Source organism: Herpailurus yagouaroundi, unplaced genomic scaffold (genome assembly GCF_014898765.1).
Source record: "Herpailurus yagouaroundi ecotype Mexico unplaced genomic scaffold, PumYag 139, whole genome shotgun sequence".
Lineage (NCBI taxonomy): Eukaryota > Metazoa > Chordata > Mammalia > Carnivora > Felidae > Herpailurus > Herpailurus yagouaroundi.
In genome coordinates this window covers 72,424,498-72,443,736 of record NW_024412394.1, presented here as the reverse complement: position 1 = coordinate 72,443,736, position 19,239 = coordinate 72,424,498, and the positions used below count along the sequence as shown (strand labels likewise).

Genomic DNA, 19,239 nt, shown 5'->3' with positions numbered 1-19,239 from the left:
TCATTAGAAATAATAGAAGCCAGATGTCAAAGGAATGGAATACTTGAAATGAAAACAAGTCTATAAAATTCGAATGCAATGAAAATACTCTGCATAATGAGAGTGAAATGAAAACTTTTTCAGAGAAACTAATAGCATAAAGGCATAAAGGCAAAGATAATCATTTGGAATCAACTCTATGTTGTCTACCAGAGAAATACTTCATAAATAACATCACAAATACATTAGTTTTTAAATCATTTTTTATTTTAAATCCAGTATTGTTAACATACAGTGTTATATTAATTTCAGATATACAATACAGTGATTCAACACCTCTATACATTACTCAGTGCTCATCATGATAATTACACTCTTTTATCCCCATTACCTATTTCACCCTGACCACTCCTGCCTCCCTGCTGGTAACCATCAGTTTGTTCTCAAATGAAAAATATTTACCTATGCAACTGGAAGCAAAAGAAAGCTTGCATGCCTACCTTAATATTAAAGAAATTATATTTCAAGACAAAATATAAAGAGAGTAATTTCTTAGAGGTAAAAGGGCCAATTTCTAAGAAGCACATATCAACCAAAAATATATATGCACTTAGTAACAAAGTTTCAAATTTTATGAAAAAAAAAAGTTAAAGCAAATGGAAATACTACAAATTTCCACAGCCATATTGTAGAAACTATCACTTGCTATAGTCTGAATGTGTGTACCCCCTTAAATTTCATATGTTGAAACCCAATTCCCAGTGTGATGGTTTGGAGGTATGGCGTTTGGGAGGTGATTAGGTCACAAGAGCAGAGCTCCATGAATTGTATGAGTACCCTTAGAAGAGACCCTGGAGAACTCTCACTCCTTCCACTATGTGAAGACACATCAAAATGGCCATCTATAAACTATGAAGTAGGCTCTCATCAGACACTAAACCTACTGATGTCTTGAACTTCTCAAACTCTAGAATGTGAGAAATAAATTTCTGTTGATTATAAGCCACCCAGTCTATGGTATTCTGTTATAGCACATCAAATGGACTAAGACATCACCCTTATCTCAGTAGTCAATAAAAAATTTTAGGAAAAAAAATCAGAATACAAAAGATCTGAAAAGCTCTATCACCCATTACCCTTTAATTAAAATTTTAAAAAGACAGTTCAACTTCTACAGAATCCATATTCTTTTCAAGTAAACATAAAATATTAATGAAGGTAGACCAAATTCTGGGCCATAAAATAATTTTAATCAATAAAAAACTGAAATATTACACAATATATTCTCTAATCCCAACAGAAATAAATTAAATAATAAAATTGCATACCCTGAAATGTTTGGAAAGTATATAAAACCCAAGTGATCTATAATTTAAAAAAAGATATAGAAAAGTAAAAAATGTTTGGAGATGAGTGACAATTAAAAAATCAACACTTCTGGGTATGCAGTTAAAGCATTACCTGAAGTTTAAAGACTTACATTAGGGAAGAAAGAAGGGGGAGGAAAGAAAAAAGGAGGGGAGGGGAGAGGAAGGGAGGGAATAAAAAGAAAAGGAAAATAAATATTTAGAAAAAAATTATCTAAGTTTCTATTTTAAAAGGCAAGAAAATATAGAGTGAAATTAAACAATAAGTAGGATGGAAAACTAACATTTTAGGATATGACACTAAAAACAATGGCAGCAAAAGCAAAAAATTAATCAAATGGAACTACATCAAATTATAGCGTTTCTGCACAGCAAAGGAACAACAACAAAATGAAAAGGAACAGCAACAAAATGGAAAGAAACCTATGGAATGGGGGAACATATTTGCAAATTATATCTGGTAAGGAGTTAATATCTTAAATATATAGGAAACTCATGCAACTGTAGAGCAATCATCATCATCATCATCATCGTCATTGCCATCACCATCATCTGATTTAAAAATAAGCAGAGGAACTAAATAGACCTTTCTCCAAAGAAGACATACAGATGGCCAACAGGTATAGGCAAAGGTGGTCAACATCACTAATCATCAAGAAAACGCAAATAAAAGTCAAAATGAGATATTGCTTTACCACCGCTTGAATGTCTATTGTCAAAAAGACAGTGGATAACCAGTGTTGGTGAGCATATGGATAAAGGGGAACTCTTGTCTACTGTTGGTGGGAATGTAAATTGTTGCAGCCACTGTGGAAAAGAGTATGGAGGTTCCTCAAAAAAATTAAAAATAGAACTACCATATGCATATATATATATATATATATATATATATATGTTTCTGTGTGTGTATGTGTACACACACTGAAATATTCTAAGCCATAAAAAAGAATAAAATCTTTCCATTTGCAACAACAACATGGATGGAGCTAGATTGTATTATGCTAAGTAAAATAAGTCAGACAGAGAAAGACAAATACATGATTTCAATCATAGGTGGAATTTAAGAAACAAATGAGGAACGGGGAAAAAAGCGAGGGGGGAGCAAAACAAGAAACAGACTCAAATATAGAGAACAAACTGATGGTGACCAGAGGGGAGTTGGGTGGGGTAATGGGTAAAATAAGTAACGGGGGTTAAGGAGTGCACTTGTGATGAGCACTGGGTGTTGTATGGAAGTGTTGAATCACTATATTGTATACCTGAAACTATGTTAACAATACAGGAATTTAAGTAAAAATTTAAGAAAAAATAGAACTACCATATTATCCGACAATCCCACTTCTAGGTATATACTCAAAGGAAATGAAAACATAATATCAGACAGACATCTGTCTGTACATTCACACACACACACAAGTGCACACACACGGTAGAATGCTATTCAGCCATGAGAAAGAAGGAAATCCTTCCATTAAGTTGAATACTGAATTGTATCATTTTTATGTGGAATCTTAAAAAAAAATTCAAGCTCCTAGACTAGAAACAGAGAGCAAAAAGTGGTTGCCAGGGGCTGGATGGGAGCACTGTTGGGGGAGGTGAGAATAGGGAGAAGTTGGTAAAGGGTACAAACTTTGAACTGCAAGATGAATAGGCCTGAAGATCTAATGTATTAAATGGTGGCTATAGTTCTATAGCTGATAACACTGTATTGTAGAATTGAAATTGCTAAGCATTTGGAACTTAAATGTTGCCACCAACATACATATATAGGAAGTAATGGATGTGTCAATTAGTTATATGGGAGGAATTCTTTCACAATATATACATATATTAATATTCACAATGTACACTTTAAATATGTTACAATTTTATTTGTCAATTATTCCTCAATAAAGCTGAAAAAAAAGAAAAGACAGTCTACTGATACAAGCAAGGTCACATGGATGAATAGAACAGCACTGAGAATTCCAAGATAAACTCATACATCTATGGCTAACTGACTTTTGGTAAGTGTGCCCAAACCATTTAATGCAGAAAGGACAGTCTTTTCAATGAATTGGAAAACTGGAAGTCCACATGCAAAAGAATGAAATTGGACACTTACCTTGCACTTCATACAAAAATCAACTTAAGATGGATCGAGGACCTAAACGTAAGAGCTAAAACTAAAAAAAAAAAATCTTTTAACAAAACAGACATAATCTTCAGCAAGACATTTTTTAATATGATACCAAAAGCACAAACAAAAGAAAAATTAGATTAACTTAATCAAAATTGAAAACTTTGTGCTTCAAAGGACACTACCAAGAATGTGAAAAGACGATCATGAAACTGTGCCCCATAGGGTTAATGAGGTTGAAACTAGAAGAAAACTTAAAGCTCGTTTTTCCAAGAACTGTTTCTCCCTAATCAGCTATTGTGTCTTTTCAGACTCCACTAATTAATTCACCAGCTGTCTAGGCAGAAGCTTGGACTCAGGGTCAAATGACATGGTTCAAGCCTATGAACAATAAAGGCCCTGCATACCTTGCCTGACATAACTAGCCCAAGACTTCATGCAGTTTATACCAGCTCTCAGAGCATGCCCTTAGCCCCTTCTCCTGCCCTAAGGTCCTCCTGATGTCAGAGGCTGAATTTTGCCTCATTCTGATGTTGTCTCCATCTCAAAGTGAACATGAGATACATGTTACCTATATGTTTGCCCAGTGTTCATCCTCCATCTTTTCTTGTGAATAGTTGTAAGTTTCCCCTCCCTTTTCATCAATATGTATGTAATCTCAACCCCTATAAAATACTTGTTCTCTCCCATTTCAGGAAGGGGGATTTTAGTCTTGTCCTCCTATCTTCTTGTTTGGCTACCTCTTGAATCAACCCTTTCCTCGATGCATACCTGAGGTCTTAGTGATTTTCTTTGCTGTGCATCGGGCAGACAAATTCGGGTTCAGTTACAATCACAGAATGGAAGAAAACATTTGCCAATCATATATCTGAAGACAGATTTTGCATGAAATATATAAAGAACCTTCACAATTTAATATGAAGACAAATAACCCAAGCAATCAATTGGGAAAAAATTATAATAGGCATTTTCCAGGGAAGGCAGATATTCAAATGGCCAATAAGCACAAGCAAAGATGCTCAGCATCATTGGTCATTAGGCACATGCTAAGCAAAACCACAATGAGATATCACTTCATACCAGTTAGGATGGGTAGAATCAAAAAATCAAGTAACAAGTATTGGTGAATATGTAGAGAAATGGGAATTCTCATACATTACTTGGGAATTTAAAATAGTGCAACCACTTTGGAAAACAATAAGGTAGTCCCTCAAATGGTTAAAAATAGAATTATCATATGACTCAGCAATTCCCCTGCAAAATGAGAACATGTTTACACAAATAAACTTACATAACAACACATATACTAGCATAATTTATAATAGTCAAAAGGTAGAAACAATCTACATGTTTATCAATGGATAAATGAATAAACAACATGCGGTATATACATACAATGGGATATTATTTGTCCATAAAAAGGAATGGAGGTCTGATACATACTGCAACGTGGATAAACTTCTTAAACATTGGACTAAGTGAAAGTAGCCAATCACATAAAGCTATATGCCCTGATTCTATCCATATGAAAATCCAGAATAGGAAAAGCTACAGAGACAGAAAGTAGAATAGTGATTTCTTGGGAATGAAGAGAGAAGTATGAGGGGACAGAGGAGGGTCAGTTAAGACACATAAGGTTTCTTTTTAAAGTGATGGAAATGTTCTATAATTTACTGTGGTGATGTTGCAAATATCTGTGAATATCCTAACAATCATTGAACTGTAAACTTTCAGGGAGTGAATTGCATGGTATGTGAATTGTATTTCAATAAAGTAGGTAAAATTATTTTATCTTTTAATTTTATATCCAAGTTAGCATATAGTGCAATGATGATTTCAGAAGTAGGACCCAGTGATTCATTCCCTACATATAACACCTAGTGTTCATCCCAGCAAGCATCCTCTTTAATGCCTCCTGCTTGTTTAACCTACCCCAAACCCCTCCAGCAACCCTCAATTTTTCTATGTATTTAAGTCTCTTATGTTTTATCCCCCATACTGTTTTTATATTATATTTGCTTCCCTTCCCTTATGTTCATCTATTTTGTATCTTAAATTTCACATATGAGTAAAGTCATATAATATTTGTCTTTCTCTGACTGACTAATTTCACTTAACATAATACATTCTAGTTCCATCCACATTGTTGCAAATGACAAGATTTCATTCTTTTTGATTGCTGACTAATATTCCATGGTGTATATATATATATATATATATATATATATATATATATATATACATATATATACACACACACACACACACACACACACACCACATCTTCTTTACCCATTCATCAGTTGATGGACATTTGGGCTCTTACCATACTATGGCTATTGTCAATAACGCTGCTATAAACTTTGGGGTGAATGTGCCCCTTCCAAACAGCATACCTGTATCCTTTGGATAAATATCTAGTAGTGCAATTGCTGGGTCATAGGGTAGTTAATTTTTTGAGGAACCTCCATATTGTTTTCCAGAGTGTCTGTACCAGTTTGCATTCCAACCAGCAGTGCAAAAGTGTTCTTCTTTCTCTACAACTTTGCCAACATGTGTCATTGCCTGAGTTGTTAATGTTAACCCTCTGACAGGTGTGAGGTGATATCTCACTGTGGTTTTGATTTGTATTTCCCTGATGATGAGTGATGTTGAAGCATCTTCTCATGTGTCTGTTAGCCATCTGGAAGTCTTCTTCGGAAAAATGTCTATCCATGTCTTCTGCCCATTTCTTCACTGGATTAGTTGTTTTTTGGGTGTTGATTTTGATAATGTCTTTATAGATTTTGGATATTAACCCTTTATCTGATATGTCGTTTGCAAATATCTTCTCCCATTCCATTCGTTGCCTTTTAGTTTTGCTGATCGTTTCTTTCACCATACAGAAGTTTTTTTTTTTTTTTTTTATCTTGATGAGGTCCCAATAGTTCATTTTTGCTTTTGTTTCCCTTGCCTCCAGAGACACGTTGAGTAAGAAGTTGCTGTGGCTGAGGTGCCAGAAAAGACCCCAAATAGCCAATGCAATCCTGAAAAAGAAAACCAAAGTTGGAGGCATCACAATCTCAGACTTCAAGATGTATTACCAAGCAGTAATCATCAAGACAGTATAGTACTGGCACAAAAACAGACACATATCAGTGGAAGGGAATAAAGAAGCCAGAAATGGACCCACATAATAATCTTTGATAAAGCAGGAAAGAACATCCAGTGGAATAAAGACAGTCTCTTCAGCAAATGGTGCTGGGAAAACTGGACAGCAACATGCAGAGGAATGAACCTGGACCAGTTTCTTACACCATACACAAAAATAAACTCAAATGGATGAAAGACCTAAATGTAAGACAGGAAGCCATCAAAATCCTCGAGGAGAAAGCAGGAAAAACTTTTTTTTAATTTTTTAAAATGTTTCTTTATTTTTGAGAGAGAGAGACACACACACACACATAGAGTGCAAGCTGTAGAGGAGCAGAGAGAGGGAAACACAGAATCTGAAGCAGGCTCCAGGCTCTGAGCTGTCAGCACATAGCCTGACGGGGCGCTCAAACTCATGAACGGTGATCTCATGACCTGAGCCAAAGTCAGACGCTTAACCAACTGAGCCACCCAGGTGCCCCAGGTAAAATTATTTTAAAATGCACTTACTATATGAATTAGTAATCCCACAACTAGGAATTCACACAAGAGAACAGTTCAAATATGCTCATAAAAGAATGATACATTAAAGTATAATATCAGAATAACAACTTTAATAAGGCCCCCAAACTAGAAATCACCAAACTGTCCATGAACAGGTGAAGGGAGGTGGAAACATTATATAATCTTATGATGAGATATGCAAATTAAGGAATGAACCACTTATACAACCATGGATTCAATAACGAGCATACATTTTGAAAACCTTACATAGAGTGAAGGAAGCCAAATACAAGAGTAGCTGTTATATTACTATATTTATGTGCAGTTCTAAAATGGCAAATCTAATCTATACTGATAGAAGTCAGATCAGTGTTTTCCTGAGATTTCCTGTAAGGGGGGCATTCCTTGCAGGGGGCACAAGAGAATCTACTGATGTGATGCAGATGTTCCATATCTCAAAATAGGTGGAAATTATAGTGATGTATACATTCATTAAAACCTATCCGCTACACAATTAAAATGTATACATTTTACTGTATATAATCATACTTCAATAAAGTTCATTAAAGTATCTGTACTTGATTTTATAAAATCAGATCTTCCTGTTCAGTGGGAGTATATCTCTATTTATTCACATTTCTTATGTTCTTCAATAATGCTTTATAGTCCAATGGCTTTTTAAAACTTTATTAGGATTTTATAATCTTGATTACCATTGTCAATGACGTACTAATTTTCCACTTGAATTTCTGATTATTGCAAATATAGAGAAAGTTATTGACTTTTGTATATTCATCTGATATACAGCCAGTATTCCAAATGGTCTTATTCATTTTCATAAGGTTTTAATAAATTTTCTTTCATTTTCTAGAAATGAGTTATATCATCTTCAATTGAAGGAAAATTTTGTATTTTTTTCCTTATATGTCTTATTTTTATTCTATTCTTGCTTCATTGTACTACCTAAATCTTCAAAAAGAAGTTCACCAATTTTGCTGACTGTGACCTGTAATACTAGAAATAATTCTCTTACTGATATGTTGAATTGTTGAAAGTGCAGGCATTGTATTTTTAAATCCCTTTGTGTTTTGGTTTTAAACTACTTTATTTTGGACTTACTTTTTAATGTCTTCCTAATTGATTATAAATTATTTTTCTAATTTTTAACATGAAAATTTATTTACTTGTATATTTCTTTTTAAATAATAAATAAATTTAAATTATCTATTTTGCTTTGAGTACAGTTTTATTTTTTTTTTCAACGTTTATTTATTTTTTGGGACAGAGAGAGACAGAGCATGAATTGGGGAGGGGCAGAGAGAGAGGGAGACACAGAATCAGAAACAGGCTCCAGGCTCTGAGCCATCAGCCCAGAGCCCGACGCGGGGCTCGAACTCACGGACCGTGAGATCGTGACCTGGCTGAAGTCGGACGCTTAACCGACTGCGCCACCCAGGCGCCCCTTGAGTACAGTTTTAATTGTAATCCATAGGTTTTCTTATGGAGTATTGTTTATTTCAATAAATTCATAATAATTTGTCATTTTGTTTTTGTATACCTCATTGACAAAGAGGCATTTTACCAGTATCTTTCTTAATATCAGAGAGCTTTTGTTTGTTGCCACTTTATGCTTACAAGTATCTGATGCTTGAAAATTATAAAACATCTTTGTTTTGAACTATATGCGAAAGTTCTTGACCTCACTGATTTCTGCTTGTGGGTACAAGGGTATTTATTGAATTGGGCCTCTTGGAGGAGCCTGGTTGGCTCAGTTGGTTAAGTGTCGAATTTGGCTCAGGTCATGATCTTACCATTTGTGAGTTCAAGCCCCACATTGGGCTGTCTGCTGTCAGCACAGAGCCTGCTTCAGATCCTCTGTCTCTCTCTCTCTCTCCCTCGCTCTCTCTCTCTCTCTCTGCACCTCCCCCACTCATGCTCTCAATCTCCCTCAAAAATAAATAAAAACATTAAAAACAGTAGGCCTCTTAGATTTATGGTACATAAAAACTATACGAATTATTTGATTAATAAATTGTGAAACTATACCTTAATATATGTTGATTCAGAAGATTTAGGATCTGATAAAATAATGAAATCCTGAATGTAAACATCAACAGGAAAGATGCAACTAGAATTATAAATAGAGGTGGAATGAAAAAAAGAATTTAAGGAATGTAGAGAAAATGGAAACTATATTATAAATGCCTGTTTGATTACCATAATATCTTAATTCTCTTCTAGAAGAACTTTGAAATTTTAGAGTTGTAAGAACAATTACTAACTTATCTAATATGTATTGACGTGGAAGTGTATTAAGAGTAGGAACTATAAGGAAATGATTAAACTGTTAACATTAAATCCTACTTTAACTGTCATTCTTGGAAAATTGACAAAAAAATTAGGCATTTAATAGTCATAATGGGTAAAATTACTTAATTCTTTTATTACAGTGCTTATTTTAAGGCCTAAAATAACTAGCTCAAAAAGCCCCAAACAATTTTGAAGTGAAATAGCTCAAAATTCAAACAAATCAAGCAACAATAGAGTTACCCAGATAATAATAAATACAGAATGAATTAGAATAAATCTACCAAAAATAATAAGCATAATATCATATGAATTGTTGCTTATTCACAATAAGCCAGGTGATAGATACTGTAAATCATTTAATCCTAAAACAACCTTATGCAATAGTTACTAAGACTTGCATTTAACAAAGAGAAAAATGAAGCTTAGAGAAATATTTTGCCAAGGTTCATTTTTTCCATCAGCCTAGGCTGTCTCCCGTGCTGCCAGTTAAAGTAAAAACACCAATGTCAATATACAACTTTCTATAAAGGGCAATTTTTCAAGCTTTTTGTGACATAAACTAACTCAAGAAAGTAAAAGATGGAGTTTATCTTAATTATTGAGAGTTATCCCATGAAATCCAATGGCAAGAATAGTAATACCTGCTCTCGTTTATCAAAGTGCTTATTAGGTGCCAAGATCTGCTCTAAACACATTATATGTATTAACTCATTTAATCTTTGCAAAAAAAAACCCATAGGATTTCTACTGGGGTAACATACTATAATTATCACAGTCGTATATAGTGTTACCATGGCGTAGCATACTATTACGATCATTTCCCTTTTACAAATGAGGAAACCGAGGTACAAAATTTAAGTTTCTTGCTTGTGGTCACAAGGACAAAGGTAGGTACCTGGTGGGAAGACTGATAGTCTGGTGCAGGTTTTACTGCCTTTTGAAGAGTGGAGTTAAACAGTGAAACTAAAAACTCCATCAGTACTTCTCAGCTCCCCCCTGTTGTGTACATATTCTAGCCTATCTCTGTGTCTGGATTTCTCTGGTTCTTGGGCCAAAAGAATATGAACTACTATTTCCAAGTTTACATGTCACAGGTTGGTCATACATGACATTCACAGCCATTGTAGTTCTAACAACGTGAAAGAGAAACTACTTGGCTCATCTTGAGTCATTGTCCCACCCGGGTCCAGTAAGTTATAAGCGGGAAGAAGAAATCACCTGTTAACATTTTTTTTTTCCTGTGGTCCTTCTATAATGTAAATAATGAGGAGGAAAAAAAACTCCTCCCCCAAAAGAGTTGCTCTGAATAGACAAAGAAAAACTACTATTGACGAAAAAGTAAGAATCAGGAAAAACTAAAAATGGACTATGAGCTATGACATAGCATGATCATTATTTGGTTTCAAGTTGGTTTCTCTTTCTAGACAGCCTGTTTCTTCATATCGTAAACTCTGTCTTGTTGAGCTTTGAATTTCCACATTTGTGGGCATTGTCCAATACAAGAAGTTGCCTTAAAATATTTTGGAAGTGATCTGAGTAACATACTAATTATTATTCTTCCCATTACATGTGTATAATTTGTTAAGTATTCTTCCAAGGAGTAAATTTGAGAGAGAAAATAACTCCAGATTTCAAATTTTTTTTAATGCTTATTTGTTTTTGAGAGAGAGACAGAGTGAGAGTGGAGGAGGGGAAGAGAGAGAGAGAGAGGGAGACACAGAATCCGAAGCAGGCTCCAGGGTCTGAGCTGGCAGCACAGAGCCCGACAAACTCACAGACCATGATATCATGACCTGAGCTGCTTAACCGACTGAGCCATCCCGATGACTCCAGATTTCTAAATAATTATATTTTTTATTGTCTCCATAAGTAAATTAGCTGTAGAAGTGAGTCACTTTAATTGGGAGCAGGAATAAAGAAATAATAGTAAGTAATGTGCTCACAAAAAACAGATATTAACAAAGCAAGGAACTCTGAATTGATACAGTGTAAACCTCATCCCATACATAGAGGAGCCCAAGGGCACAATGAAAAATTCAGTGATCTCCCACAGGCCAGCAGGGCACTAAGGGGCCAGAGCGGGTCCAACATCTAACCATTCTTTAAAAGGCCTCAGAAGAAATTAGAAATTGTTTGGCTTAATTTAGATAAATAACAGAGGTTCGCCCAAGAGCATTTATGCTGTAATTGAAAACATTTATTATGTTAAATAAACAGAGGTATTATGGGACAGCAGGAAGAAAGGCATGAGCTCTGAGGGAAAAAAAGGCATTTTTAAAAGAAATTTGGGTCTACAGAGAGCCATGTCCCTCCATTTTCCCAGATCTCTAGTTTACCCCTCCCTGCCAAAGTGTGGTTTTTCACCTTATTTTGGATCACAAGTAATTTCTTGGGTTTGATGAAGGTTGTTCCTGAAAACAATAATACAAGCATAAAGACAAAATTTAACAAGCAATTTTAGGGGGTCCAGAATCATCCATGTAGTTTCTTTCTTTCTTTCTTTTTTTTTTTTAACGTTTATTTATTATTGAAACACAGAGTCAGAGCATGAGCAGGGGAGGGGCAGAGGGAAAGGAAGACACAGAATCTGAAGCAGGATCCAGGCTCTGAACTGTCAGCACAGAGCCTGACTTGGGGCTCGAACTCACAAACCGCGAGATCATAACCTGAGATGAAGTCAGAAGCTTAACCGACTGAGCCACCCAGGCGCCCCCCATCCATGTAGTTTCTATTGGTCATTGCACCCCAACATAAAAGGACCTACTGGATTAGAGTACACCAATCAAAAATTCCGGGGAGTCCTGTACAAAAACGTGAGCCAAGGGTGAGAGGGGAGACTAGGCTAAGCCATTGTAAATAATTACTATTTTATTGTAGTTTTCCCAAATCTTTTCTATTCAATACCTGACTCAGGCACATATACAGAGTAGGAAATTTGACTAGATACACAAATCTTTTTTTAAGTTTATTTATTCATTTATTTATTTTGAGAGAGAGAGAGAGAGAGGAGCACAATCTGGGGAGGGGCAGAGAAAGAGGAAAAGAGAGAATCGTAAGCAGGCTCCATGCTGTCAGCACAAAGCCCAATGCAGGGCAGCATCTCACAACCGCGAGATCATGACCTGAGTTGAAATCAAGAGTCAGTCGCCTAACTGCCTAACTGAGCTGTCAGGCACCCCTAGGTACACAGATCTTAAATACAATTATCTGATGAGCTAAATATTAACTCAAAGGGAGCTTAAGAATACAGTCAAGGACAGGGGACATGCTACAGTTAGCAATTTTTGCCAAAACTTTATTCATAATCTAAGTGGATATCAGTAGTGCATCCCCTATCCAAGAAAGAAATTTTGACATAAGCCATTTTCAAATTTAAAGTTTAAAAATAATATCTAAAAACTGCAGCGTAATTATTCAAACAATGTATGAGTATTTGTGTGTAGGTGGTGTGCGTAGGGTGTGTGTGAGAGAGAGACAGAGACAACTGGGGAGAAACAAAAACACAAATTTGCAGACACAAGTCTAAATAGAGAACTAAATAATTGTGAAAATTATATTGACTATGTCCATAAAAGACTTCTTGCTTGGAATCTTAGGTGTTATGAAGATAGCTAAGAATATTAAAATTTGAAAGATTTAGTTTTGTTGCAATTACCAATTATTTCTGGAAATGTAATTTTCCCTTAAAAGCACCAATGAAACCTACCTGTAGGTTAAATGTTTGGCTATATCAATATTCAATTCCCAGAAAAGATTTCCTTTAGGAGATGTGTTAGAACCTGGAAGAACTGATTTGTGGAAAGCAACTTACTACTGTGTCTGTGTTAAAGGTACCAGTCCTTTTGTTGATCTATGATTCCAAAATTCTAAGTTATTAAAAAATGCATTAACTTTTTTCTGGAAATGATGGGATCACTCAATCCATTATATATGTGCTATTAGAATAAAGGATAATTAATGAGCTCAAATGACATAATCAAATGTATATTGTAAGCTTCTTGAAAATCATGAATTTCATTTTCAGCATAAATAATTTTTGGCTAACTATGTTTCACAATAGGTGAATAAATCCTTATGCTCCTCACATTTTCCTATAACACCATCAAATAGCATTCTGATCATTTTGTTATGAAGCAATTCTTTTTATTGTTGTACTCAAAACTAATAACCTACTCATTCATGTTTTCTAATTATTGAAATGTACTATGAAGGATTTTTAATATATCATGCTATAAATTTTATGATGCTCCAGCAAGAAAGAACTATATTAAAGCATATACAATACATAAATCCTTAACATAGAATTTATACTTCTTTTATAAGAATATATCAGTTTAGCAAAATATTCTTTTTTATACAAAACTCACCAAAACAGTGTAAGATAGAATTAGCTTAATGATAATGATACGTAACTCTTCTCGTAACCCATTAGTTATTTTGTGAAGTATATATGAAAATAGGCGATATTACCTATGAAAGTTTGTTGCCTATATACATGCCTTCTTGTTTCCAATCCATGCAATATCTTGCTGCAAAAAAAAAAAAAAAAAAAAAAAAAAAAAAAAAAAAAGTCATTTCTTTATCTGTATTGCTTCCCTGTTCAACTAGCCATGATGATTTCCACTTGTCTGTTGTATCAAATTTGAACAGTGTGTAGTTTCCATAATTCTTCATACCTGGACTTGCTCTGTCTTTTCAGTCTTATTTTTCCACAGTACCTAATCACCTTTACCTCCAGTTTAGGCCAAATCCATTATTCGCTCAGCAGCGCATCACAGCTAAATGAATTATCCTATCATTCACTCTAATGTTCAACATTTTTTCTTTCAAAACATATGTATTCCGTCTGTATTTCCTATGCCGAATATCAAAGGGCATTGAAAAAACTCATCAAGGCCTTATGACAATAATATCATTTATGAAGCACAATTTAGGTGGTAGACAATGTTCTATCCTCTTTTCAACATATAATCCTTTAACACGGAATTATTTCGATCCACATTTTACAGATGAGGAAATCGAATCTTGGGGAAAGTTAAGTAGTTTCCCCAAGGTCAGACCTTGGAAGTGACATAGCTGGAACTAGAACCCAGGCATTTGGATTCTTGGCATAAAAAAAATAAATCTAATCCAATCTTCTCCATTGTTCTGTGAGGTAGACAGAGTGCATGTTACTTATCTATTTATAGACTAGAGGGGGGAAAAATTTTTAGAAATTAAATGACTTGTTCAGCATTTAGTGGCAACCCAGAGTTAAAATGTGGCTTTTAGTTTCTTACTATTTTTTTTATTTATACCACATTCTACAAAGTAAGTGTTAAACTCTATCAAGCATGGATTTACCTTCAGTTGAGCCTTGCTGAATGGAATTAGTACAGAAAATGACCCTTAGCACCACATTTTGAATGAATGGTATTTATATTTCTTAGATAAGAAATAAAGGAAGGGAGTATAAAAAGAAATATATGGAAATTTCCTGGAGATTATTTGAGTGATGGCAAGTCTTTTGTTTGAGGGAAGCACAGGGTAAGCACAAGATCATTTCCTTATCTATGAGCTGGAACCAGATTATGGAATGCCTTAAAACTTGGGACTTCATTAGCTCACAGGAAGATAAGCACCAAATGCTGCTTAGCCCGGAATCTGGGATTTAGGATGACCCATCTGAGAATGATGTATGCGATGCAATACAACAGTGGTATATGATTACCAGTATGTATACTGTTGAATCAGACCCACCTAGAGAGCTTGTATGAGACCATGAGCTTCTGAACATCAGACTAGGTAGGTTTGACATGGTCCTTGGAACCTATATCATTTATATGAAAGGCTATATTTGAGCTTAAATTAGAAGATAGAAAAATAGAGTAGAAGTATGGAAGTTCGATTAGGTTTAGTTAGAATATTGAAGTATTGAATGTGAGAAGGAAAGAAAATTTGAACTTGGATAGTTTAAAAAAAAGGGGGGGGGAGTGTGGCAAATGCACACTATAAAAGATTCCATATATGTTTGCAAGAAATTCAAGACATTTCTAAGGCATTGAGGCTGTGATACTTTGAGGTTATGGAACTCGAAGAATTCATAAATACGTGAATCAAGATAGGGCGAAAGAAAGGAAGGGAGGTTGTGAGGAGATTAGGGATTTTACTTTGAACATGAAGTAGAGATGGTCAAGATTGTCTCTCTCCTGGTGGTCCCTTCTAAAGCAGGAGTCACATCTCACCTCCATCTCCTTCTAAATAAGTGAGTCTAGATGGCCTTGTTTATACCAGGTGACATCATCTCCTAGGTCACAGCTTTGAAGAACAGAGATGGTGTCAGATCCAACCTGCATGAGTCTTATTGGGAATGTGTCTAGCAACTCAGTCTACAATGTTAGAAATTATCCACAACTTTGAGGCTTCAGTTTATGTTCATCAATAACAGAATTTCTATTTCATATTCTGATATCTAGCTATTCATACACTTCTTTGTGTAACCATATATCATTTAATCCAGATGTCAGCTGTCACCTCGTTCTCCTCTTTGAGCACCTAAAGATGAAAAACAAACTCACAGGTACTTGCATATTTTTTGAACAATATAGTGTTTATTAAATACATCATAGAGGAAATGGAGGAGAGTGTACATATTTCATGCCACACAGCAAATTTAGTAAAACCCCAGGAGACATAGAGCAGCAGGCTGTCTTTGTGTAAAAGTGCACTAGACAAAGGCTCCCCACGGAGATGCTGAATAGAGATCAAAATCTAGGCTAGGTTCCACTCATGAAGACAAGTCCTGGTGAGAGACTGTATCAATCAAGATCAGGAAAAGAGCCTTTGTATACCATATCTTCTGAGAGACCTGCTTTCTTGAAAATCATATTCTTGAGGGGTGCCTGGGCAGCTCAGTCAGTTAAGTGTACAACTCGATTTCAGCTCAGGCCATGAACTCATGGTTTGTGGGTTCGAGCCCCGCATCTGGCTCTGTGCCGACAGTATGGATCCTGCCTGAGATTCTTTCTCTCCCTCTCTCTCTGTCCCTCCCCTGCTAGTGTTCTCTCTCTCTCTCTCTCTCTCTCTCTCTCTCTCTCTCCCCCCCCTCTTTCTCTCTCTCTCAAAAATAAATAAAACCATTTAAAATTTTTTTTAAAAAGATAGAACAAAAGAGCAAATCATCTTATTGAAAGGGGATTTTTTAGTAATTCATACAATGGTGTCATCAAGGCTAGGAGGCACGCCTAAATAAATATTTTGTTTGACCCCAAAACCCCTCTTTGGCCATGCAACCACTGGTCATCTTCCTCCCTTTATTCATGTCTTCTCCATTAATCTTGTTCCCTCAGTCTTCTAGCTCTAGTAATTATAGAGAGATCCATTTATCACCACGAAATGCAGCCTAAAGCAGGAAAGGAACAGGAAACACTATACTCTTTTTCTACTTCCCCGGGATCCCCTGCCAGTGCCTCCTATCAGCTGACACCAGTGGGAAGGCAGAAAGCAAAGGGACCCTGGTGAACTGACCCTTAGGCATGAGCCTTCTGGTCGAAAGCATAGGGTGGAGAAGTGTGGAAAGTGGATCAGGGTGGGAGAGGGACTAACAAAATCCCTTTGCATCCAACCTTGGCAGTCTAAATACCTCAGCCATCTCTCCCAAGTTCAGTTAGCTTCAGGTGTGAAAGAATGACTTTCACACAATCTTTTTTCTGGAACCTAGAATTTTAACAGCATTAATTTGAGACTCACACTTCATTTGTGCTCATCTTGTCTTCGCTTATCTAAGCAACCTTTTTAAATCAAGGAAAACATTGATCCCAAATATTTAATAAGAACTTGAAAACTCAAAAACACAGACTACAGTTAATTTAAGAAACTAGAGAAGTTAACTTAATAATATTTTAAATTCTTCTCAGTGTATAATGGACAATTTTTCCTAGAAGTCTTTTTTTTAATGTAACATGATACAGGGTCCCCCAAAGTATATTTTGTTGTTATGCAAAAGAGAAGCATGTCCAGCAGATCATTTCCAGACTCAATTCATTTAGTCACTTCTTAGCAGACGAATCATGCTTCAGACAGCACAAATTCCCTGGGGATGCCCAAGGATACTCACTATTTAGCCTAGTCAGCCATTCTGAGTAAATTGAAAAGGCTTGATCTCACATACAACGACAGAGGGTCAAGAAACTAAAAAAAAAAAAAAAAAAAAAAAAATCACAAGCTTCAATTTAGTGTTGGTAGGAGTTCTGTTTTTTTATCTGCAATTGACAATGCTTTTCAATTTCATCAAGATGAGAAGTTAAGTAATTTCTATTTGATAGCATTGTTAAATAAATGTATATTGTCAGAAAAGGAGGAAAATAGAGTTTATTGAGAAGTAAAAATATACAAATAAGCCACTCCCAATCAAAATTCTGTACACCATAACTGGAATGCATGAATATAATAAACGAGATAGAAAGTAGAACACTGACAAAAACAAAACAAAACAAAACAAAACAGGTTCAGGGGAAGGTGGTGAAGACAGGTAAACAAAATTCAAGAAGAAATTTCAAAAAAGGGTGTCCTCTAATCTATTTGTAACTGAGGCTCGTCTGTCACAAGACAATGTTTCATGATAGTTAAACAAATATATTCACTGAAACTTGGGAGTGGATCTGGGACTCCTGGTGGCTCAGTTGGTTGAATGTCTGACTTGGCTCAGGTCATGATCTCACAGTATGGGTTCGAGGCCCATGTTGGACTCTGTGCTGATAACTCAGAGCCTAGAGCCTGCTTTGGAGTCTGTGTCTCCCTCTCTCGTTCTCTGCCCCTCCCCCACATGTGCTCTCCCTCTCTCTCTCAAAAATAAATAAAAATTTAAAAATATACAAAGAAAACTTAGGAGTGGATCTATGAACCGATTATATGATGTATATGTATGTCATTTTTGTATAAAGACAGTTTGTAACTAGCACAATATTACCGCTCAAGTCTTTGGTGAATAAGCTGAAATTTAGTAAGCAGAAGTTAGATTACTTTGTACCTCCTGCATACAAATACAGAAGGATTCAATATGAAGGTACACCGAATACTGCCAACACACAATTAACTGTATGGCTCCAGATAAAACCTTACACATTTTTCTCTTTACTGTTACTTTTGTTCACTGTGGTACACATTCGGCCTTAAAAAAAAAAAAAAAAATAGGACAAATTTATACTTGGATGCTGATGATGGGTAAAGAAATGGAAAACATTGTGACAGTTTTTACCAAGACTAATCTGAAAACAAATGAGACTAATGGAAAGAAAGTTCTGAACTGGAGGAATAGACAAGTGCATACAGTAGAACTTAGAGGGATGGTCGATGGTCTTAAGCTCTTAATTGAAGGTGAGAGGAGGTGGTCAACCATTATCTGAATCCTGTTTCAAGGGAATATATTAAAACTTGATACTAATGACTACCTTTTACTGTGGTGACTCAGCCTGTAATCTGGCAATCCTCCCAGGGATTCTTTTTGTTGGGAAATCGTCTGAAAGGGTATACAAAGGATTTGGTGGCCTGTTTTCACTGAAGCAGAGGGTAAACATGCTTTCTTCTGAGGGTGTCTTCCAAAGCAGCACCTGGTACTTTCAACAAGGTGAAAGGGCCACTTTCTGCAACCCAGATTTCCAGCACATAATTCCTCCCATATGTTTCTTTATAGAAAGCATCTGGTTGTTGAAAATGTCAATCATATGTCTCAGTTTTATCCAAAAGAATCCCAGCCAGAATACCAGGATCCCCTAAAACTTCTGTGTTTAGTCAACACTTAATGAAAGTAAATTTTACATTCCATTTAATATATTGAGGACCACACTGAGA

The 19,239-nt window shown here is 35.5% G+C and overlaps 1 long non-coding RNA gene across 1 annotated transcript in view; it reads right to left on the bottom strand.

The window, feature by feature from the left end:
- Positions 1-9,146: 9,146 nt before the first annotated feature.
- Positions 9,147-19,239, bottom strand: part of LOC121029195 (uncharacterized) — a 34,788-nt gene continuing 24,695 nt past the window's right edge. Inside the window, exons 2-3 of the long non-coding RNA XR_005789636.1 lie at positions 13,882-13,940; positions 9,147-9,229 (exon numbers count right to left, since the gene is read on the bottom strand). This is a non-coding gene — a long non-coding RNA (uncharacterized LOC121029195). The remainder of the gene's footprint in view (positions 9,230-13,881; positions 13,941-19,239) is intronic.